At 47.5% G+C, this 25,080-nt stretch overlaps 1 protein-coding gene across 3 annotated transcripts in view; it reads left to right on the top strand.

The window, feature by feature from the left end:
• Positions 1-25,080, top strand: part of nrtn (neurturin) — a 92,443-nt gene that overhangs the window by 51,410 nt on the left and 15,953 nt on the right. The window contains exon 1 of one of the 3 annotated variants that reach the window (XM_078423518.1): positions 6,857-6,900. The exons of 1 other annotated variant lie outside the window; for it this stretch is intronic. The gene's annotated coding sequence lies outside the window, so the exon portion shown is untranslated. Of the gene's footprint in view, positions 1-6,856; positions 6,901-7,430; positions 7,527-25,080 lie in introns of those variants that run through there. One more of the 3 variants, XM_078423517.1, reaches the window with a different exon arrangement.

Here is a 25,080-nt window from a genome sequence, read left to right as displayed (position 1 = left end):
GTATTACAATCCTACTAGTGTTTTACAATCCATTTTTAAGAGATGGTGGAAGGGTTTTAGATTCCAGCATTATGTGTAAATGTTGGATGATATCATTTGGTGTGATTGGTTACCACAGGGTCTGTAAGTCTTACTTTTACCCCCCACCCCCTCTCCCACTATTGTTGTACATGTAATCCGGTTTTATACAGGGTCGATTGGTTTGTGTAATCCATTTTACATCATCTTTTGTAATTCGGTTTCACACTCTCACTTCTTTGTGCTTTGTAGTTTAGTTTAGCTTTAGGTTAGAGAAACTGACCCTTCAGCCCACCGAGTCCGCGCCAACCAGAAACTCCCCAGGCAGTAACACTACCCTACCACACTATGTCATATGTTGAAAGACCTGAGCGACTGGGCTTGTATACACTGGAATTTAGAAGGATGAGAGGAGATCTTATCGAAACGTATAAGATTATTAAGGGGTTGGACACGTTAGAGGCAGGAAACATTTTCCCAATGTTGGAGGAGTCCAGAACCAGGGGCCACAGTTTAAGAATAAGGGGTAGGCCATTTAGAACTGAGATGAGGAAAAAAAATTCAGTCAGAGAGTTGTGAATCTGTGGAATTCTCTGCCTCAGAAGGCAGTGGAGGCCAATTCTCTGAATGCATCCAAGAGAGAGCTGAATAGAGCTCTTAAGGATAGCGGAGTCAGGGGGTATGGGGAGAAGGCAGGAACGGGGTACTGATTGAGAATGATCAGCCATGATCACATTGAATGGTGGTGCTGGCTCGAAGGGCCGAATGGCCTCCTCCTGCACCTATTGTCTATTGTCTATTGTCTACTACGGACAAGTTACATTTGTACCAAGCCCATTAACCTGCAAACCTGCAGGTCTTTGGAGTGTGGGAGGAAACCGAAGATCTCGGAGAAAACCCACGCGGGTCACGGGGAGAACGTACAAACTCGGTGCAGACAGCACCCGTAGTCAGGATGGAACCTGGGTCTCCAGTGCCGTGAGGCAGCAACTCTACCGCTGCGCCACCGTGCCGCCCAAAGTAACTCACTTCTTTTTTCCCACGAGACACAAAATGCTGGAGTAACTCAGCGGGACAGGCAGCATCTCTGGAGAGAAGGGATGAACGGGTGACGTGAGTGCATGGTGGAGTAGACTCGATGGCTGAATGGGTCCAGTTGTAGATCTTTACCACTGGATTTTCCACAGTTTGGTTTAATCCCCTTATTACTGGATTTAATGCCATCGGATTAAAGTTCATAGAAACATAGAAAATAGGTGCAGGAGGAGGCCATTTGGCCCTTCAAGCCATTCATTGTGATCATGGCTGATCATCCACAATCAGTAACCCGTGCCTGCCTTCTCCCCATATCCCTTGATTCCGCTAGCCCCTAGAGCTCTACCTAACTCTCTTTTAAATTCATTCTAACTCTCTTTTAAATTCAGATTGACATTTTTGTCATTGAGTTTGGTATTCTGGTTAAATCACCAGAATGTGACTTTTATAAAATTGTTTTATATCCTTCTTTGGGCTGCTATATTTGCGATCAAAGCACATCTATATTGTAGAGTGTATACACAATATGTGTGTATATTGCTTACATTGCGAATATTATATAATCTCTGAACATTAATTTAATCTAGATTTACAAATTCACTGTAGATTTTTATAAACTTCCTTCACATCTTGCTGTAGCGTTTCGTAATCTGTTTTGGTAATTTTACAGTAGGATTTTATCACCCAGTATAAATTCTTACTGAAAGATTTATAATTCCAGGCTCACAGCTTTCATGTAAGATCTCAGATATTGTTTTGCAGTTGTGTTGTAGGGTTTTACAATCTGATTTGAAGCCTGGCTTGGGACTTTGTGCCTTATTGCTGGGTTTTGAATTGTAGTGCCGATGCCTGACTACTCCAAAGACCCAGGTTCGATCCTAACCTTCTGGTGCTGTCTGAGTGGAGTTTGCATGTTCTCCCTGTGACGGCGTGGCTTTCCTCCGGGTGCTTCCACATCCCAAAAAGGTGAGGGATTGTCGGGTCAATTGGTCCTCAGCAAATTGTCCCGTGTGTGCAGGGAGTGGATGAGAAATTGGGATAACATAGAACTAGTTGGTGTGGACTCAGTGCACCGAAGGGCCTGATTCCAATCTGTACCTCTGGAACAATTTAACATTTTGCTTCTCGGTTTTAATTGAGCCTGTAGAAGGATCTCCACCCGAACAGGTGCCTATCCATGTCTTCCAGAGATACTGCCCGACCCGCCTGGTTACTCCAGCACTTTGTAAGGAAGGAACTGCAGATGCTGGTTTAAAACGAAGATAGACACCAAAAAAAGTTGGAATAACTCAGCAGGACAGGCAGCATCTCTGGAGAGAAGGAATGGGTGATGTTTCGGGTCGAGACCCTTCTTCAGTCTGAAGACCCTTATCTTATCGAAAAGCATAAGACTATTAAGGGGTTGGACACGTTAGAGGCAGGAAACATGTTCCCAATGTTGGGGGAGTCCAGAACCAGGGGCCACAGTTTAAGAATAAGGGGTAGGCCATTTAGAACTGAGACGAGGAAAAACTTTTTCAGTCAGAGAGTTGTGAATCTGTGGAATTCTCTGCCTCAGAAGGCAGTGGAGGCCGGTTCTCTGAATGCATTCAAGAGAGAGCTAGATAGAGTTCTTAAGGATAGCAGAGTCAGGGGGTATGGGGAGAAGGCAGGAACGGGGTACTGATTGAGAATGATCAGCCATGATCACATTGAATGGCGGTGCTGGCTCGAAGGGCCGAATGGCCTCCTCCTGCACCTATTGTCTATTGTCTATGGACCCGAAACGTCACCCATTCCTTCTCTCCAGAGACTCTGCCTGACCCGCTGAGTTACTCCAGCATTTTGTGTCCAACTCCAGTACCTTATGATTCTTTAATGATGGGTTTTATCCAAAGATTACTATGGGGTGTTATTATCCATGCTACTCGGGTTGCATAATCCAATTAAATAACCTGCTTTTGGATTAATGTCCAGTTTTGTAAAACCAATAGTACAATTTATAATCTGTTTTCTACTATTTCATAAAGCTATTTAATCCTGATTTACAAAAGTTTTATATGCGTTGAGACCTCACTGGATTTTACAGTGTGGTTTTACAACATAATATGTGTTCATATTTTATGTTTTATGGACCTGCTGTTAGGTTTTATAATCCCATTTCATATTTTTAATGTTACATTTTATCACCTGGTTTTTCACTCTTCAAGTAACCCTTACATCCCCTCTCTCTCCATCCCTCCCCCACCCAAGTTGTACCAGTTTCAACGTCGTCTTGTTGAGTCTCATTGGCTGTAACTCGTTTTCACCTAGGCCACAGCTAACAATGGCCTGTTTCCTTGTCCATCGTTACTTTTTTGCCAATCTTTCATTCATTTGTCCTATTTAGAACGGAGATGAGGAAAAAAAATTTCAGTCAGAGAGTGGTGAAGGTGTGGAATTCTCTGCCTCAGAAGGCAGTGGAGGCCAGTTCGTTGGATGCTTTCAAGAGAGAGCTGGATAGAGCTCTTAAGGATAGCGGAGTGAGGGGGTATGGGGAGAAGGCAGGAACGGGGTACTGATTGAGAGTGATCAGCCATGATCGCATTGAATAGCGGTGCTGGCTCGAAGGGCTGAATGGCCTCCTCCTGCACCTATTGTCTATTGTCTATTGTCTATCTCTCCACGTCACCGTCTCTATCTCCCGTTTCTCAATTCCCTTTCCCCTGACTCTCAGTCTGAAGAAGGGTCTCGGCCCGAAACATCACGGGGAGAACGTACAATCTCCGTACAGACAGCACCCGTAGTCGGGATCGAACCCGGATCTCCGGCGCTGTAAGGCAACAACTCTACCGCTGTGCCACCGTGCCAACTTGATTTTGTAATCCACTTTGTTGCTCTTACCTGTGAACTTGACTGACCAACTTTACATTTCTTGCTGAAGATAGGCACAAAAAGCTGGAGTAACTCAGCAGGTCAGGCAGCATCTCTGGGGAGAAGGAATGGGTGACGTTTTGGGTCGAGACCCTTCTTCAGAGTCAGAGGAGTTGGATTGACTGTGACTTAGTTCAGTAAAATGTAGTTTATTGTCACGTGTACCGAGGTACAGTGAACAGTTTCTTTGTTGCGTGCTATCCAGTCAGTGGAAATACTATACACGATTACTATCCAGCTATCCACAGCGTACAGATACAGGATAAAGGTTAACCTATGACGAGCGTTTGTCGGCACTGGGCCTGCACTCGCTGGAGTTTAGAAGAATGAGGGGGGGGGGGAACCTCATTGAAACGTACAGAATAGTGAAAGCCCTGGATAGAGTGGATGTGGAGAGGATGTTTCCACTAGTGGGAGAGTCTAGGACTAGAGGTCACAGCCTCAGAATTAAAGGACGTTCTTTCAGGAAGGAGATGAGGAGAAATTTATTTAGTCAGAGGGTGGTGAACCTGTGGAATTCTTTGCCACAGACGGCTGTGGAGGCCAAGTCAGTGAATATTTTTAAGGCAAAGATAGATCGATTCTTGATTAGTATGGGTGTCAGGGGTAGTGGGGAGAAGGCAGGAGAATGGGGTTAGGAGGGAGAGACAGATCAGCCATGATTGAATGGCGGAGTAGAGTTGATGGGCCGAATGGCCTAATTCTGCTCCTTTTCCTTATGACCTTATTTGGAGAAAAGGATCTGACTGTCCACCTTATCTACGCCCCTCATAATTTTATATTCTTCAATCGGATCTCCCCTCAATCTCCAGCGTTCATGAGGAAATATTCCAACTCCGCCTGACCTTCTAATCCAGCTGATACCCTCTGATCCAGACTTCATGTTAGCCTCTTTTCCTTTATCATCGTTACATTTTGGCATATCTTTCATTCATTTGTTCTGTTCTAAATCTCTCCAAGTCACCGTCCATATCTCTCATTCCCCCTCTACCCTGACTCTAGTGGGATACTCTCCCCTGGTTACTTGGTAACTTTGTCAGCGCCCTTTACGTGGCGACTCTTTGCATACCTTGGGTATTATGCAAGCAAAGAGTTCCACTGCGACTTGTCACAGTAAAGTATTCATTAGGTAATATGCAAGTGTTGGCTCGAAGGGCCAAATGGCCTCCTCCTGCACCTATTTTCTATATTTCTATGTATCGATTTATTCATTCATTCATTCATTCATTCTGAGTCTGAAGAAGGGTCTCGACCCGAATCAGTCAGAGAGTTGTGAATCTGTGGAATTCTCTGCCTCAGAGAGCAGTGGAGGCCAATTCTCTGAACGCATTCAAGAGAGAGCTAGATGGAGCTCTTAATGATTGCGGAGTCAGGGGGTATGGGGAGAAGGCAGGAACGGGGTATTGATTGAGAATGATCAGCCGTGATCACATTGAATGGCGGTGCGTACAGGCTCGAAGGGCCGAATGGCCTCCTCCTGCATCTATTGTCTATTGTCTATTGAATCATCACCTCTACAGAGATGTTGCCTGACCCGCTGAGTTACTTCAGCTTTTTGTATCATGTTGTATTTTACAGTTTTACTCCTGGGTTTCACGGTCTGCTTTTACACCTTGGTTGGATTTTTTAATCTCACTTTCCTCTTTGTTTTCTAATTTGTTTTTATGATCAGAATAATGGGCGCTATAATCCTTTTTTATTGCTTTACTGCTGTGCTCTGTTATCAGATTTTACACCCTTACTTTTGGATGATATGAACTAGTTCTGCACCCGAGTTCATCTTTTTCTTTACCAGTGTGTGCTGCTGGACTAAGGATCCAGTAATCCAGTTTGCCTTCATACTGTGCAACATTACAAACTGGTTCAACGGCACTTCATTCCCATCAGGCAAGAGGTGTAGAAGTGTGAGAACACACACCTCCAGATTCAGGGGCACTTTCAGAGGAACAGCACCTCATATTTCGCTTAGGCAGCTTACGCCCCAGCGGTATGAATATTGACTTCTCTAACTCCAAGTCACCCTTTACGTTCCCTCTCCCCCTTCACAGTTCTCTGAGCAGTCTGACAGTCCCCCGATTACATTTTATCACTGTGTAGGAAGGAACTGTGGATGTGGTTTAAACTGAAGATAGACGCAGAAAGCTGGAGTAACTCAGCGGGACAGGCAGCATCTCTGGAGAGAAGGGATGAGTAATGTTTCTTCAGACGTCTGAAGGAGGTTCTCGACCCGAAACTTCACCCATTCCTTCTCTCCAGAGATGCCGCCTGTCCCGCTGAGTTACTCCAGCTTTTTGTGTCCGTCTGACATTTTTTCTCTGTTTGCTTTGATGTCACCTTCTAGCTAACAATGATCTATTATAAATTTTCCTTGACATCCATCTCTTTTGATGTTTCGTTTTCTCACCTTACACTTCCTTATCCCTGTGTCTTCCCTCTCCGCTAACTCTCAGTCCGAAGGAGGTTCTCGACCCGAAACGTCACCCATTCCTTCTCTCCAGAGATGCTGCCTGTCCCGCTGAGTTACTCCAGCATTTTGTGTCCATCTACAGCGCCTTCCCAGCTGTTATCACACAACTGAACCTTCCCGTCACCAGCTAAAGAACGGTCCCCACCTGCCATCTACCTCATTGGAGACCCTCGGACTATCTTTAATCGGACCGATTAATCTTGCACCAAACGTCATTCCCTTTATACCGTATCTGTAAACTGTGGCCGGCCTGATTGTAATAATGTACATATAGTCTTTCCGCCGACTGGAGAGCACGCAACAACAAAAAGATGTTTTGGTACATGTGCCAAAAAAACAGAATTAAACTAAACTAAACTAAACCTGTGGGCGGCCTTTTTTTTTGCAATATCAGGCCGCCCACAGTTTACAGATACGGTATAAAGGGAATGATGTTTGGTGCAAGATTAATCTGTCTGATTAAAGATAGTCCGAGGGTCTCCAATGAGGTAGATGGCAGGTCGGGACCGTTCTTTAGTTGGTGATGGGAAGGTTCAGTTGTGTGATGACAGCTGGGAAGGCGCTGTAGATGGACACAAAATGCTGGAGTAACTCAGCGGGACAGGCAGCATCTCTGGAGAGAAGGAATGGGTGACGTTTCGGGTCGAGAACCTCCTTCAGACTGAAGAAGGGTCTCGACCCGAAACGTCACTCATCCCTTCTCTCCAGAGATGCTGCCTGTCCCGCTGAGTTGCTCCAGCTTTCTGCGTCTATCTTCAGTTTAAACCACATCCGCAGTTCCTTCCTACACAGTGATAAAATGTAATCGGGGGACAGTCAGACTGCTCAGAGAACTGTGAAGTGGGAGAGGGAACGTGAAGGGTGACTTGGAGTTGGAGAAGTCAATATTCGTACCGTTGGGGCGTAAGCTGCCAAAGCAAAATATGAGGTGCTGTTCCTCTGAAAGTGCCCCTGAATCTGGAGGTGTGCGTTCTCACACTTCTACACCTCTTGCCTGATGGGGATGAAGTGCCGTTGAACCAGTTTGTAATGCTCCACAGTATGAAGACAGACTGGATTACTGGATCCTTAGTCCAACAGCGAAAAGATTGCAAGAGGAAGGATGCAAACACTGGTAAAAAACAGATGAACTCGGGCGCTATGTGTTTCTACTCTCGGAGACTGCAGCCTGCATTGCTGGTGTCTTTGTGAGTGTTATTGTTTGACTGCGGTTAGCTGTGTTGGTTTGTGGTAGTGTCAGAGGCTGTGTGACTCAATGCTCAACATAACAGAGCAATGTTGTTGTAATTAGTTTTATGGCAGCGATTTTATTTTATTGCTGTTGGGTGGCATAATCTGATTGACACCTTGACGTTTTCCAATTTATTTTGAACCCAGCTATTAGTCTTTTAACCCTGCTGTTAGTCTTTTACAATCTGACAGACACAAAATGCTGGAGTAACTCAGCGGGACAGGCAGCATCTCTGGAGGGAAGGGATGGGTGACCTCTCGGGTCGAGCCCCTTCTTCAGAAGGTGGTGAGAGCAGGTATTGGGGGGGGGGGGGGGGGGGGGAGGGGAGAGGGTTGTTCTGGGAAGCCAGGTCTAACTGTTGAGCCATCCTGAGGTGTCGTGGGCATCTTTAGAAGGATGAGAGGAGATCTTAACGAAACGTATAAGATTATTAAGGGGTTGGACACGTTAGAGGCAGAAAACATGTTCCCAATGTTGGGGGAGTCCAGAACAAGGGGCCACAGTTTAAGAATAAGGGGTAGGCCAATTAGAACGGAGATGAGGAAAAACTTTTTCAGTCGGAGAGTTGTGAATCTGTGGAATTCTCTGCTTCAGAAGGCAGTGGAGGCCAATTCTCTGAATGCATTCAAGAGAGAGCTAGATAGAGCTCTTAAGGATAGCAGAGTCAGGGGGTACGGGGAGAAGGCAGGAACGGGGTACTGATTGAGATTCAGGTCGAGACCCTTCTTCCGACTGAGGGTCCAGGGAGGGGGATGGAAAGGTATGGAACAGATCAGAGCCGGAGCCAATGACTAAAGGGCCCACAATGGTCCATTGTTGGCTGCAGAGGAGACAGGAATACGAACAATGAAACTGGCAGGACGACTGGGGTGGGGGAGGGACGGAGGGAGAGAGAGAGAGAGAGGCAAAGCAAGGGCGACTTGGAATTAGAGAGACCTATATTCGCACCGTTGGGGTGTAAGCTGCCCAAGAGAAATATGAGGTGCTGTTCCTCCAATTGGCGCTGGGCCTCACTCTGTCAATGGAGGAGGCCCAGGACAGAAAGGTCAGTGTGGGAATGGAAGGGGGAGTTAAGGTGTTTGGCGACCGGGAGATCGCGTAGGCCAAGGTGGACTGAGCGGAAGTGATACCCTTGATGTTGGGCATGATGATGGGTTTTTTAGGGTTTTACCGTTTACTTCTTTATTAGTTTTATGGCCTTACTAATGGACTCTGTTTAATGTCTGCGAATTTGGCCTTGCATTTTGCCTTCATTGATGGGTTCTGTAACCTAGTTTAACGACATAAAATGATTCAAGGGTTTTATAATCTTTATTTTACAGCTTTCCTGTCTCGTTCCATAACCCTCTTTTCCGTTCATTTCACTGAGATTTAGAATCTGGATTAACTATTGGGTTCTATGCTCTTCCTAGATTGGCACCAAAATACTGGAGTAACTCAGCTTGTGGGAAGGAATGGGTGACGTTTCGTGTCGAGACTCTTCGCCCCAGAGATGCTGCCTGTCCCGCTGAGTTACTCCAGCATTTTGTGTCCATCTTCGATTTAAACCAGCATCTGCAGTTCTTTCCTACACATTAGGAAATTCCTGTTGGGGTTTTATAATCTGGCTTCAAACTCGTACTCTTGTGCATAGTACTTGTTTTAATTCTTATGACATTACGTCAGTTTTGGTTTATGGCATTGCTGTCGTCTCTGAGTGTGTTAGCGTTAGGGGTTGCCAACTAGCTCACTCCCAAATAAGGGACAAGGCGACGTCACCGCCCCGCGCCCCATGTGACCTCTCCCAGCCAGCGGCTCCCGCTCCACCAAAGGCAGCCACCCAGGCTGGGAGGCGGGTTGCTATGCAACCTCCGTTAGGCGGCGCTTAGGCCTCCGGGCCTACATTGTCCGGGCCTACACTGTCTGGACCTACACTGTCCGGGCCTACAGCGTCCGGGCCTACAGTGTCTGGGCCTTCAGTGTCGGGGCCTACAGTGTCCGGGCCTACAGAGTCTGGGCCTTCAGTGTCGGGGCCTACAGTGTCCGGGCCTACAGCGCCCCCCAGGCCTAATACGGGACAAGTTAGTGGGTCTGTGGAATCCTTTGCCACAGAAGGCTGTGGAGGCCAAGTCAATGGATATTTTTAAAAGCAAGAGATAGATAGATTCTTGATTAGTGCGGGTGTCAGGGGTTATGGGGAGAAGGCAGGAGAATGGGGTCAGATAGATCGGCCATGATTGAATGGCGGAGTAGACTTGATGGGCCGAATGGCCAAATTCTACTCCTATCACTTATGACCTTTTGACCTTATGAAGGGGTGATGCTGCCCGTCCCACTGAGTCTCCTATCACTATGACCTTGTAAGTCTCCGATCACCTTATGAATAAAGTCCTAGACTGCTCAACCTCTTCCTGTAGCTCAGGCCCTCGAGTCCTGGCAACATCCTCGTAAAACCAGTGTAGTTAATATAATCACCTGAAGAGAGACACAAAATGCTGGAGTAACTCAGCGGGACAGGCGGCATCCACTGAGAGAAGGAATGAGTGACGTTTCGGATTCGAGACCCTTCCTCGGACAATATAGTCACCAACTCAGTTTGAGGGCAATTAGGGATGGGCGATGAATGCAAGCCTGAATAAATAAGTGGAAATCTTCAGGGCTAGTGTGTGTGTTAGCTCTCGGATAAGATGTTAAATTGCGGGCACATCTGCCTGCGTAGAAGACCTTCGCTTGGAATTAGTGCAGGAAATTCCTCGTGTGTTGCTGGCAAGCATCCGTCCTCAATCCGAAACAGATGAACAGATGTGTGTTTACTCCCTGTTTGTAGGAGTGCACTGCTCAGAAACTGCTGGATGTGTTTATCCGCAGCGCAACATGGCCCTCCCTTGGGACTGCCTCCGCCATTTTATACCCTGGCCAATTTCACATTCCCTTGGCCTCCAACACCGAGTGTCCTTTCCCCTGGCGATCTGCTCCTGGTGCCACAGCGGTGGTTTTACTGCCTCTCACCACCAGTTTCACGGTAACAGGACCGACAGCGGTTCTGAACTACTGTCTGATGATCGCCACATAATGCTGGAGTAACTCAGCGGGGACAGGCAGCATCTCTGGACAGAAGGGACGGGTATCAGGTCTTCTACCTGAAACGTCACCCATTCCTTCCCTCCAGAGATGCTGCCTGTCCCGCTGAGTTACTCCAGCTTTTTGTGTCTATCTTCGGTGTCAACCAGCATCTGCAGTTCCTTCCTACACTGAACTACGATCTATCTCATTGATGCTGCCCGCACTATCCTTGATCGGACTTTCCTGCCTTTACCTTGCAGAAAACATTATTCATTTATCATGTATCTGTACACTGTAAGTGGCTTGATTGTAATCGTGTATTGTCTTTCCGCTGACTGGTTAGCACGCAACAAAATATTTTTCACTGTACCTCGGTAAACGTGACGATGAACTACACTGAATAAAACTGAAGAACTGAGAGCTTAGTTTATTTAGTTCAGTTTAGTTTAGTTTAGTTTAGAGGTACAGTGTGGAAACAAGGCCCATGCGGCTTACTGAGTCTAAGCCGGGAGCAGTTCAATAAATAGAAGTTGAAAAACACCAGATTGGCGGCAGCTGTGGAGTCGCTGCCTCACAGCGCTGGACGCCCGGGTTCGATCCTGACCACGGGCGCTGTCTGTACGGAGTTTGTACCTTCTCCCCGTGACCGCGTGGGTTTTCACCGGGTGCTCAGGTTTCCAAAGACGTGTGGGTTTGCAGGTTAATTGGCTTCTGTAAATGGTCCCTGGTGAGTGAAGGATAGAACTAGTGTATGGATGGTACGGCAGTTTAGTTACTGGTATTATAGACAATAGACAATAGGTGCAGGAGGAGGCCATTCGGGTGACCCGTGGACCTGTGGATACTATCGTAGTTTAATGCGTAATCAAAGGTCGGTGCGGACACGGTGGGCCGAAGAGCCATCGGCCCATCAAGTCTTCTCCGCCATTCAATCATGGCTGATCTATCTCTCCCACCTAACCCTATTCTCCTGCCTTCTCCCCATGACCTCTGACACCCGCACTAATCAAGAATCTATTTATCTCTGCCTTAAAAATATCCACTGATGGACTCCACAGCCTTCTGTGGCAAAGAATTCCACAGATTCACCACCCTCTGACTAAAGAAATTTCTCCTAATTTCCTTCCTAAAAGAACGTCCTTTAATTCTGAGGCTGTGCCCTCTGGTCCTAGACTCTCCCACTAGTGGAAACATCCTCTCCACATCCACTCTATCCAGGCCTTTCACTATTCTGTAAGTTTCAATGAGGTCCCCCCTCGTGCTTCTAAGCTCCAGCGAGTACAGGCCCAGTGCTGCTAAACGCTCATCATATGTTAACCCACTCATTCCTGGGATAATCCTTGTAAACCTCCTCTGGACCCTCTCCAGAGCCAGCACATCCTTCCTCAGATACGGTGCCCAAAAGTGCTCACAGTACTCCAAATGTGGCCTGACCAGCGCCTTGTAGAGCCTCAGCATTATTACATCCCTGTTTTTGTGTCCTAGCCCTCTCGAAATAGATGCTAGCGTTGCGTTTGCCTTCCTTACTACCGATTCGACTTGCAGATTAACATTTGGGGGGATCCTGCATTGGCAGCTCCCAAGTCCTGGCTAGCTCAGCCAAATAGTTTTGTAGTGCTGCACATGGAAGTGATCATTGGCTCTGCTGGCAGTGGGAGATGTGCTGGGCAGCTGCCAGAGCAAGGCCCTGGCAGAGTCACATTGGGAGTGGGAGCATGGCGTCAGGCAGTAGAGGGGGTGGGATTTGGATCACTCCATCTAGGGTTGCCAACTGTCCCGTATTAGCCGGGACATCCCGGATTTGGGGCTATATTAGTCTGTCCCGTACGGGACGGCCCTTGTCCCGTATTAGTAGGGTTGCCAACTTCCTCACTCCCATAATAAGGGACAGAGGGTGACATCACCGCCCCGCGCCCCACGTGACCTCACCCGGCCAGCGGCCCACGTGCTCCCGCTCCACCAATGGCGGCCGCGCCGTATCTCTAAACCACACGAAACTAAACTAGGCCCTGGGTGCCCTGGTGTCAATGTAAGGGAAGTTCCTTCTTACAAGGGCAACACACACATGGTATTTGGTGCTGGAAGCAATACTACAGACTGCATCATCTGACCATGGCCCTGGGCTACTGAAGCAGCCTTTTCTCACACTTGAATTCCAGCCCTCTGGAGATCGATGTCGGATTCCACTTGCCTTTTTGATTATATTTTTTCTACCCCTGCACCATCTTTTAGTGATTTGTGTTCTTGACACTTCTATCCCTTTGCTCCTTCTCCTGCACCTCCCTGGGGTCAAGGCCCGAGGTTGAAACCTTCCCATTTATCTTCCTCTGATCCTGCTGTGCCTTACACATCTCCAAGGATGAACGCCATAAATTAACTGAGCTCCCTGATCCCCTAATCCCCCCTCCCCACCCCCCGTCCATTCTGAATGCAAGGAGTTCCCCCAGGTGGTCCGGTGGGCTTCCGGGTTGACATACACCAACCACGCTGCCATCTCAACCCGCGAGGATTTACGGGATTCATCGAGTGACCAGCCCCCCCCCTCCCTCGCCCCCGACCTCGCCCCCCCTCCCCCCGCCATGACAATAAACCAAAAACTGGATGTTCAAAGCTTCGCTCCGAGCACTGGAAAACCCGGGACACATCCGTGATCTTTACTTTTGCAAACCAAACAGCCGTAAATCAGAACGTGTAAATCAGCCCTGAGATTATCCAGACGATAGACACAAAAAGCAGGAGTAACTCAGCGGGACGGGCAGCATCTCTGGAGAGAAGGAACGGGTGACATTTCGGGTCGAGACTTGAGACCCTTCTTCAGAGGTTATCCACCTTTAGAGACTTCTGAAAGTAATCATTAAGATCATGCAACAAGCCAGCATCTGCAGCTCCCCCGACAATGATTAAGAAGTTATTGGAATTCAAAATACATTTTGATAAAATGTGCAGGAAGGAACTGCAGGTGCTGGTTTACACCGAAGACAGACGCAAAATGTTGGAGTAACTCAGCGGGACAGGCAGCATCTCTGGAGAGAAGGAATGGGTGATGTTTCAGGTTGAGTCTGAAGAAGGATCTCAACCTGAAACATCACCCATTCCTTCCCTCCAGAGATGCTGCCTGACCCGCTGAGTTACTCCGGCATTTTGTGTCTATTTTAGATCAAATGTTCTTTTTAACCTCAATAACTAAAACTTTTAATATAGTTTGTGGGAAATATGGATAGAACTTGCATATTTCAGCCTTGCTGTTTAAATTCCACCATAAAAGCTTCATTTGACTGTCTTCACGAGATTTGCAAAGTTTCAGTTCATCTGATGGAATTTTCCAGAACACAATAACGGAAATGTATTCGTTTCCCTTTGGTCTCCCAAGATATCATTTTATTGAATGACATAAGTTTGAAGAAAGCCCATGCTTCTCTTGGGCAAGCTTGTATTCTTTTAATTTCTTTACATTGGCCAGAAACTCTTGATTGTGTGTTTCTATGTATTTGAGAGAGAAAGAGGCAGAGTTACAGAAACGACGACGTCCATTTTGAAGTCCTGGTCACAGAGTCTCACAGCCTGGAAACAGGCCCTTCGGCCCAACTTGCTCATGCTGACCAACGTGCCCCATCTACACTACTCCCACCTGCCTGTGTGTTTGGCCGATGTCCCTCCAAACTTATCCTATCTCCTCAAGGTTTGACTACTTTGAAGATCAGTCTGAAGAAGGGTCTCGATCCGAAACGTCACCTATTCCTTCTCTCCAGAGATGCTGCCTGACCCGCTGAGTTACTCCAGCATTTTGTGTCTACCAATTTTGAAGAAGTTCTCCCCCTCTCTCCAACGAGAGTTCTGCAACATCCTCCCTCGCTGCTCCCCCTCTGTGATTCCTCCTGCTCTCCATGGCATCTCCTTTGATATCTCGCTTTCACACTTCAACCTTCCTTATCTCCATCTCCCCTGATTCAGTCTGAAGAAGGGTCTCAATCCAAAACATCACCTATTCTTTCTATCCAGAGCTTTTGCGTCTATCCATGTACAGTACCTGTCCGAATGTTTTTTAAAAGTTGTGATAGTCCCTGCCTCAACTACCTCCTCTGGCAGCTTATTCCATATGCCCACTGCCTACTGTGTAAAAGGTTGCCCTTCAGGTTCTTATTAAAGTTTTAAAAGTACAAATTATATATCATTAAGTTAAAAATATATATTATTTATCCTTTGAACTGGGAGAATTCATTTGTGCACTGTGAAATTCCATACAGATACACCAACATGCCCCTGGTGGAAAATTGTCATATATGCCCTCTATCCTAAACATTTCTCAGTTTGGGCGACTCAGGGCAGCACGGTGGCGCAGCGGTAGAGTTGCTACCTCACAGCGCCAGAGACCCGGGTTCCATCCTGACTGCTGGTGCTGTCTGCACGGAGTTTGCACGTTCTCCCCGTGGCCTGCGTTGGTTTTCTCCGGGTGGTCCGGTTTCCTCCCACACTCCAAAGACGTGCAGGTATGTAGGTTAATTGACTGGGTAATATGTAAAAATTGCCCCTAGTGGGTGTAGGATAGTGTTAATGTGCGGGGATCGCTGGGCGGCGCGGACTCGGTGGGCCGAAGGGCCTGTTTCCGCGCTGTATCTCTAAAAAAATTAAATTAAAAAAAAGATTTTTACACGAAGGGCCTATGGAACGAACTGCCGGAGGAGGTAGTTGGGGCAGGTACTATCACAACGTTTAAAAAGACATTTGGACAGGTACATGGATGGGACAGGTTTAGAAGCATATGGGCCAAACGCGGGCAGATGGAACTAGTGTAGATGAAACTTGTTGGTCAGTGTGGACCCCTGGGGTAAGATACCCAGTGGGTAGCATCCTGAAGACAGACACAAAAAGCTGGAGTAACTTAGCGGGTCAGACAGCATCTCTGGAGAAAAGGAACAGGTGGTGTTTCGGGTCGAGCCCCTTCTTCACTCGAAACGTCACCTATTCCTTTTCTGCAAAGATGCCGCCTGTCCCGCTGAGTTACTCCAGCTTTTTGTGTCTGTCTTCGGTTTAAACCAGCATCTGCAGTTCCTTCCTACACATCCTGCCATTTGCTTTGCATTACAACAATCCTGGTCACATATTCCTGGGAAAACTAGACCCAAATGATCCAAGAAGATTTTAATAAAATGCATTGTCCACAAACCTGTTCAGTTCCGTTCAGTTTAATTTATTGTCACGTGACAATAAACTAAACTGAACGGAACTGAACAGGTTTGTGGACAATGCATTTATTTAAATCTTCTTGGATCATCTTCAGGTAAATCTGTGGAATTCTCTGCCTCAGAAGGCAGTGGAGGCCAAGTCTCTGAATGCATTCAAGAGAGAGCTAGATCTTAAGGATAGCGGAGTCAGGGGGGTATGGGGAGAAGGCAGGAACGGGGTACTGATTGAGAATGATCAGCCATGATCACATTGAATGGTGGTGCTGGCTCGAAGGGCCGAATGGCCTACTCCTGCACCTATTGTCTATTGTACAGTGAAAAGCTTTTGTTGCGTGCTAACCAGCCAGCGGAAAGACAATACGTGATTACAATCAAGCCATTTACAATGTCATGATACATAAGGGAATAACGTTTAGTGCAAGGTAAAGCCAGTAATGTCCGATCAAGGATAGTCCGAGGGTCTCCAATGAGGTAGATAGTAGTTCAGCACTGCTCTGTGGTTGTTGATAGGATGGTTCAGTTGCCTGATAAACAGCCGGGAAGAAACTGTCCCTGAATCTGGAGGTGTGCGTTTTCACACTTCTGTACCTCTTGCCCGATGGGAGAGGGGAGAAGAGGGAGTGGCCAGGGTGAGACTGGTCCTTGATTATGCTGAGGCCTTGCCGAGGCAGCGTGAGGTGTAGATGGAGTCAATGGAAGGGAGGTTGGTTTGTGTGATGGTCTGGGCTGCTGGCCTTGCCGAGGCAGCGTGAGGTGTGGATGGAGTCGGGTGATACACTTTTTAAAGCATCTTTTTAAATAAAAGCAATGAAGTTAATTTTTTTGGCCAGAAAAACAACAAAAGATTGTGCCTTTCTTCAAAAAAGGCTTCACTCTGAAGTGCCTGTCTAGTTGTGCACAATCGAGTTCAGTTTCTGTCAGATTTATTTATTCAGCTGAACCATAAGGATATTGCACTAATTACTTCCAGTGGAATGGATATTTCCAGGGGATTGAGGTGATTTTTAGTCTTTATTTATTCACCTAATAGCAACATAAACTCTTTAGTCGTCGTTATATTTATATGAAAAAATATCTCTTGGAGCTTACATTAAGAAAATATTGTTACTGAAGTGGTTTTAGGGAGTAGGATCAAATGGCAGACCACTCAGTCAGAGAGGTTTGAGTCTGAAGAAGGGTCTCGACCTGAAACGTCACCCATTCCTTCACTCCAGAGACGCTGCCTGTCCCGCTGAGTTACTCCAGCGTTTTGATACAGATACAGATACAGAGATACAGTGCAGAAACAGGCCCTTCGGCCCACCGGGTCCGCGCCGCACAGCGATCCCCACACATTAACACTATCCTACACCCACTAGGGACAATTTTTACATTTGCCCAGCCAATTAACCTACAAACCTGCACGTCTTTGGAGTGTGGGAGGAAACCGAAGATCTCGGAGAAATCCCACGCAGGTCACGGGGAGAACGTACAAACTCCGTACAGACGGCGCCCTTAGTCAGAATCGAACCCGAGTCTCCGGCGCTGCATTCGCTGTAAGGCAGCAACTCTACTGCTGCGCCACCATGCCGCAGTTTGCATCTATCTTCAGAGTAAACCAGCATCTGCAGTTCCTTCCTCCACAGGTTTCCTTGTACACAGTCTACCTCCCAGAGTTCCTGACTTTTGCAAAACAAGTTAAATTTTCATCAGTTCATATGTTCGTAAGTGATAGGAACCGAATTAGGCCATTCGGCCCATCAAGCCCGCTCTGCCATTCAATCATGGCTGATCTATCTTTCCCTTTCAACCCCATTCTCCTGCCTTTTAGATTTTCTTTTAGAGATACAGCGCGGAAACGGGCCCTTCGGCCCACCGGGTCCGCGCCGCCCAGCGATCCCCGCACATTCACACTATCCTACACACACTAGGGACAATGTTTACATTTGCCCAGCCAATTAACCTACATACCTGCACGTCTTTGGAGTGTGGGAGGAAACCAAAGATCTTGGAGAAAACCCACGCAGGTCAAGGGGAGAACGTACAAACTCCGTACAGACGGCGCCTGTGGTCAGGATCGAACCTGCGTCTCAGGCGCTGCATTCGCTGTAAGGCGGCAACTCTACCGCTGCGCCACCGTGCCGCCCATAACCTCTGACACCCGAACTAATCAAGAATCTATCTATCTCTGCCTTGAAAATATCCATCGACTTGGCCTCCACAGCCTTCTGTGGCAAAGAATGCCACAGATTCACCACCCTTTGACAAAATAAATTCCTCCTCATCTCCTTCCTAAAGGAACATCCTTTAATTCTGAGGCTGTGGCCTCTGGTCCTAGACTCTCCCACTAGTGGAAACATCCTCTCCACATCCACTCTATCCAGTTCTGCAGAAACGAGCAGGAAAAAGTGGTACCACCATCACATAGACAGGAGTGGGTCTTGCAGGGAACCCAACACCACTCTCTGTGTGTCTCTCTCTCTCTCTCTCTCAATGGCACGCATGGGGTGGGCAGTAACTAGGGTTGCCAACTGTCCCATGTTAGGGCGGCACGGTGGCGCAGAGGTAGAGTTGCTGCCTTACAGCGAATGCAGCGCCGGAGACTCAGGTTCGATCCTGGCTACGGGCGCCATCTGTACGGAGTTTGTACGTTCTCCCCGTGACCTGCGTGGGTTTTCTCCGAGATCTTCGGTTTCCTCCCACACTCCAAATACGTACAGGTTTGTAGGTTAATTGACTGGGTAAATGTGTAAAAAAAATTGTCCCTAGTGTGTGTAGGATAGTGTTAATGTGCGGGGATAGCTGGGCGGCACGGACTCGGTGGGCCGAAGGGCCTGTTTCCGCGTTGTATCTCTAAATCTAGATCTACAGGTCTTTTGGGCTAAATTAGTTTGTCCCGTACGGGACCGCCGTCGTCTCTGTATTAGTAGGGTTGCCAACTTCCTCACTCCCAAATAAGGGACATGGTGACGTCACCGCCCCGCGTGACCTCACCCAGCCAGCGGGAGCACGTGGCCGCTGGCTGGGTGAGGTCACGTGGCGGGGGGGCGCGGGACCTTGTCCCGTATTTGGGAGCGAGGAAGTTGGCAACCCTAGCAGTAGGAGTCCGCCTTGGCCACAGACAGCCACCAATACACAATATCATTCAAACACTCAGTAGATCAGAGCAGCAAACCACCCACAATGATCAAACCAAAGGAAAACTTCACCTCTTATCCTAATGTTTCACCAGCCAGTGCATGAAAAGATCAAAGCACTTGCAAGTAAATATGAGCTTTTGGATCACATGCTGACTGTTAATCTTTTTTTAAAAATCACCAAATAATGCCGCAATTAGTCACATCTGGATTTTCAATGAGTTACATCTGGCCAAGGACTGAGTTTAGTTTAGTTTAGTTTAGACCCTTTGGCCCAACGAGTTCATGCCCCATCTACACTAGTCCTCCTGCCCCACCTACACTAGTCCCACCTGCCCCATCTGCACTAGCCCCACCTGCCCCACCTACACCAGCCCCACCTGCCCCATCTGCACTAGCCCCACCTGCCCCACCTACACCAGCCCCACCTGCCCCATCTGCACTAGCCCCACCTGCCCCACCTACACTAGTCCCACCTGCCCCATCTACACTAGTCCCACCTGCCCCATCTACATTAGCCCCACCTGCCCCATCTGCACTAGTCCCACCTGCCCCACCTGCACTAGTCCCACCTGCCCCACCTACACTAGTCCCACCTGCCCCATCTACGCTAGTCCCACCTGCCCCATCTACACTAGTCCCACCTGCCCCATCTACGCTAGTCCCACCTGCCCCACCTACAGTAGTCCCACCTGCCCCATCTACGCTAGTCCCACCTGCCCCAACGACAATAGTCCCACCTGCCCCACCTACACTAGTCCCACCTGCTCCATCTGCACTAGCCCCACCTGCCTCATCTACAATAGTCCCACCTGCCCCATCTACACTAGTCCCACCTGCCCCATCTCCACTAGTCCCACCTGCCCCGTCTACACTAGTCCCACCTGCCCCGTCTACACTAGTCCCACCTGCCCCATCTACACTAGTCCCACCTGCCCCATCTACACTAGTCCCACCTGCTCATAATCCTACCCTGGCCTATGTATCTGTCCAAATGTCCCTTAAACATAGTGACAGTCCCTGCCTCAACCACCTCCTCCAGCACCTCGTTCCACATACCCACCACTCTTGGTGTAAGTAGGTTACTTTTAAATATTTGATGTTGCAACAAGCCCTTGGGTGGAAGCATTACAACCCACCAGGAAACATAGTGTTGACAACTGTATCATTTAGGTGTCATTTAGAACCTGTATATGTATTTATTATGTTAACAGGATTATTAATAAACCCAGCTTGTTCATGAATAAAGCAGTGGCTTCAACCACTTTGAAACATTTTTGATTGTGTATGATTCTTGCTTTAGTTATAGGGTCATAGAGTGATACAGTGCAGAAACAGGCCGTTCGTTCGACCCAACTCGCCCACACTGGCCAACATGACCCAGCTACACTAGTCCCACCTGCCTGTGTTTGCCCCATATTCCTCCAAACCTGCCCTATCCATGGTTTTAGCGAAACAGTGCAGAAACAGGCCCTTCAGCCCACCAAGTCCGCATCGACCAGCGATCCTCGCACACTAACACTACCCTACACACACGGGGGAGAATTTACAATTATACCAAGCCTACAAACCCGTAGGTAGACACCTTAATGCTGGAGTAACTCAGCGGGACAGGCAGCATCTCTGGAGAGAAGGAATGGGTGACGTTTCGGGTCGGGACCCTTCTTCAGTCCCGAGCCGAAACGTCACCCATTCCACAGATTCACCACCATCTCCTTTCTAAAGGCACATCCTTTTATTCTGAGGCTATGGCCTCTCCCACTAGTGGAAGCCTCCTCTCCACATCCACTCTATCCAAGCCTTTCAGCTGGCATGTTGTGGAGATCACTGTGTTCCAGGGAAGGCTAGCTTTGCTTCCACAGGAGCCTCTGAAATTAATATTAATATTGGAACTCTACTCATTGCGGTCTCTTCATTATTTGGCAGCCGTTTGCGGTCTCAACTTGACGGCCTGTATTTTTGTTTCTAAGCATGTTGGTGGTTTTCCCCTCTCACAGTGAGTGAATGTAAGTGATCTTGGTGTTAAAATGAAACACAAACAAGGAACATTCTTTTCCTGTAAGTTTTATCTTGGCAAGCCCAACGCAAGTTTTGGGAATTCTATGATTCAATTTAACCGCTTAGCTACTGTAGTATTTATGATGGACTTCAACAGAGCCGGAAATGTCAAATGATATTTCCTTCAAAGCAATTCCTTACAATTTTGCTTCACTTTAATTCAAGTTTTTGCTCTCCAGATTGTTCAGAAGATCCAGCTGTCAATAAGTTGGTGCGTTAAAGATTTATGAAGACTGAGAAACTTTTCCTTGGGTCAGTGCCCGGTAGCGCAGCGGTAGAGTTGCTGCCTCCCAGCGCCAGAGACACGGGTTCAATCCTGATCTCGGGTGCTGTCTACATGGAGTTTGTGCATTTCCCCCCTGTGACCGCGTGGGTTTTCTCCGGGTGCTCCGGTTTCTTCCCACACTCCAAAGACGTGCAAGTTTGTCGGTTGATTGGCTTCTGTAAATTGTTCCGAGTGTGTATGTTGGATAGGATATTTTCAAGCTGGAAAGGGTACAGAGAAGATTTACGAGGATGTTGCCAAGATTAGAGGAAAAGAGTTAATAGGAATCCGAGGGGTAACCTTTTCACAAAAAGGGTGGTGGGTGTCTGGAACAAGCTTCCAGAGGAGGTAGTTGAGGCTGGGAGAATCCCAACATTTAAGAAACAGTTAGACAGGTGCATGGATGGGACAGGTTTGGAGGGATATGGACCAAGCGCGGGCAGGTGGGACTAGTGTAGCTGAGGCATGTTGGCCAGTGTGGGCAAGTTGGGCCAAAGGGCCTGTTTTCACTCTACGACTCTAACTAGTGTACGGTTGATCACTGGTTGGCCTCGGACTGTGATATTCTTTGGTGAGGCAGTAAGTAAAACTCATTTATGTACTTCCAGAAACACTATTGAGTGGCCTTGAAATTCTAAAGGAAATTAAGGTCATATAAATGTCAAAAGTCTTTATTAATGTACTGGGGGACAAGACCAATTTCTGTCCCTTCCATTCCCACCGGATCCATTATGTTTCCCAACCTTCTCTCAGTCAGCAGGGATACATTATTGACTTAGGTGTGTTGTACAATTGCCATGTCCAATATAAATTTATGTGCAGGATAGTTGAAAGACAGCAGGCAGTTCATTGGTTTCAGGTTCGACTGGGCTTGTATTCACTGGAATTTAGAAAGATGAGAGGGGATCTTATAGAAACATATAAAATTCTTAAAGGCTTGGACAGGGTAGATGCAGGAAAAATGTTCCCGATGTTGGGGAGGAGTCCAGAACCAGGGGCCACAGTTTAAGAATAAGGGGTCGGCCATTTAGGACTGAGATGAGGAAAAACTTCTTCACCCAGAGAGTTGTGAATCTGTGGAATTCTCTGCCGCAGAAGGCAGTGGAGGCCAATTCACTGGATGTTTTCAAGAGAGTGTTAGATTTAGCTCTTAGGGCTAAAGGAATCAAGGGGTACGGGGAGAAAGCAGGAACGGGGTACAGATTGTGGATGATTAGCCATGATTACATTGAATGACAGTGCTGGCTCGAAGGGCCGAATGGCCTCCTCCTGCATCTATTGTATATGTTACTGTGGACTGAGTGGACGTTTTGTGAGGGGAGGTTTGAGAGCAGTAATGGAGTTTTGACCCAAGCTTGACAAGTGAAAAACATTTTGGTGTCTAGATAGAAGAGAAATGTGGAAGAATGTGTTGGAAACAGGATACAGAGACATTGAATAAAAATGACCTGCAGATACCGAAGATAGACACAAAGTGCTGGAGTAACGTAGCGGGTCGGGCAGCATTTTCAGGTGCAAATGGATAGGTGACGTTTCAGATTGGCACCCTTCTTCAGAAGCATGTAGGAAGCAACTGCAGATGCTGGTTTATAACCAGTCAACGGAAAGACCATACATGATTATCGAAACATATAAGATTATTAAGGGATTGGACACATTAGAGGCAGGAAACATGTTCCCAATGTTGGGGGAGTCCAGAACCAGGGGCCACAGTTTAAGAATAAGGGGTAGGCCATTTAGAACGGAGATGAGGAAAAACTTTTTCAGTCAGAGAGTTGTGAATCTGTGGAATTCTCTGCCTCAGAAGGCAGTGGAGGCCAATTCTCTGAATGCATTCAAGAGAGAGCTAGATAGAGCTCTTAAGGATAGCGGAGTCAGGGGGTATGGGGAGAAGCAGGAACGGGGTACTGATTGAGAATGATCAGCCATGATCACATTGAATGGCGGTGCTAGCTCGAAGGGCCGAATGGCCTCCTCCTGCACCTATTGCCTATTGCAATCGATCCAATGGGCCAATTCAGACTGGGCTGAATCAACCCAGCCACGATCCTGTAAAAATCACTGGACTGTGTGGTTTTCATAAGGTCATAAGTGATAGGAGCAGAATTAGGCCATTCGGCCCATCGAGCCTATTTCGCCATTCAATCATGGCTGATCTAACTCTCGCTCTCAACCCCATTCTCCTGCCTTCTCCCCATAACCCTTGACACCCGCACTAATCAAGAGTCTATCAATCTCCACTTTAAAAATACCCACTGACTTGGCCTCCACAGCCGTCTGTGGCAATGAGTTCCACAGATTCACCGCCCTCTGACTAAAGAAATCCCTCCTAAAGGTACAATGATGGTCGATACAATGAATGCCTCTGGTTATTGCAGTGAATGTTACTGCTCACTATCACTGTGTCTAACCCCTCCCTGCCCTTCCAGCCTTGCCTACACCCCCATTCACACGCCGAAGGCAACTTTCAACCCCTTCTGAGCAATTCTTGGATTTTCTGGAATGTTCCCTCGCACATTGCTTTCTTTTATCTTCTGAATTCCAATTTAATTGGCAATTTGTGGCGTGGAGAACATTGGGCCTTCGCCTGACAATAACCTCGCAATTGTGGCCTCTCTGCGGGGTTTTACGAGGCCACAACACTGAATAGCGTGTTGCATGTTCCAAACCACGCAGCTATCTTAGAAAACACGCCTACATTCTTTCAATGCCTCGGCAACAAAGGCCTTTCAAAACTGAAACGAAAACTGGGAAAGTTGAACATCTGAAATGAAAGCAGAAAATGCTGGGAAATGCTCAGTTGGTCTGGCAGCATCTGTGGACAGAGGAAGAGAGTTTCTGTCGCCGGTCTATGATCATTCACCTCGCATTCTTGCAGGCATGAGGGGCCGAATGGCAACCTCCAGCTTCCATTTCTTACATTCAATTGTCCAACTGTTTGACATGGATAAACTTAATGATGACTTAAATGTTAGTGGAAGTTTCACATACACCGATCGGCCAAAACATTATGACCACCTGCCTGATATGCTGTTGGTCCTCCGTGTGCAGCCCCATACGCAGCAGGGTGCGATGCACTGTGTATTGTGACACATTCCTCCCGTGACCACCATTAACATTTTCTGTGACTTGTGCCACAGTCGACCTTCTGTCGGTTCGGACCAGACGGGATAGCCTTCGTTGCCCTCGCGCATTGATGAGCCTTGGGCGCCCAACACCCTGTCTGTCACCGGTTTGTCCCTCCTCGGACCACTGTCGGTAGGTACTCACCACTGCTGACCGGGAGCACCCCACAAGCCTTGCCGTTTCAGAGATGCTCTGACCCAGTCGTCTGGCCATAACAATTTGGCCCTTGTCAAAGTCGCTTAGGTCTTTACTCCTGCCCATTTCTCCTGCATCCAACATATCAACTTCAAGAACTGACTGTTCACTTGCTGCCTAATATATCCCACCCCTTGACAGGTGCCATTGCAACAAGATAATCAATGTTATTCACTTGTTTTCGTCTAGACGAAGTGATTAACATTGATTATCTTGTTGCAATGGCACCTGTTAAGGAGTGGGATATATTAGGCAGCAAGTGAACAGTCAGTGGTCATAATGTTTTAGCTGATCGGTGTATGTAGCTAATTAATCACCAAAGGTTCAAAAGTTTTCAATGAGGTAAATGGGAGGTCAGGACCGCTCTCTGGTTGTGATAGGATGGTTCAGTTGTCCGATAACAGCTGGGGAAAAAAAAGTCCCTGAATCTGGAGGTGTGTGTTTCCACACTT

This window comes from Rhinoraja longicauda, chromosome 28 (assembly GCF_053455715.1).
Source record: "Rhinoraja longicauda isolate Sanriku21f chromosome 28, sRhiLon1.1, whole genome shotgun sequence".
In the NCBI taxonomy this organism is placed as follows: domain Eukaryota; kingdom Metazoa; phylum Chordata; class Chondrichthyes; order Rajiformes; family Arhynchobatidae; genus Rhinoraja; species Rhinoraja longicauda.
Note: the sequence above shows the minus strand (reverse complement) of the source record. Positions and strands in the feature narration are given on the sequence as shown.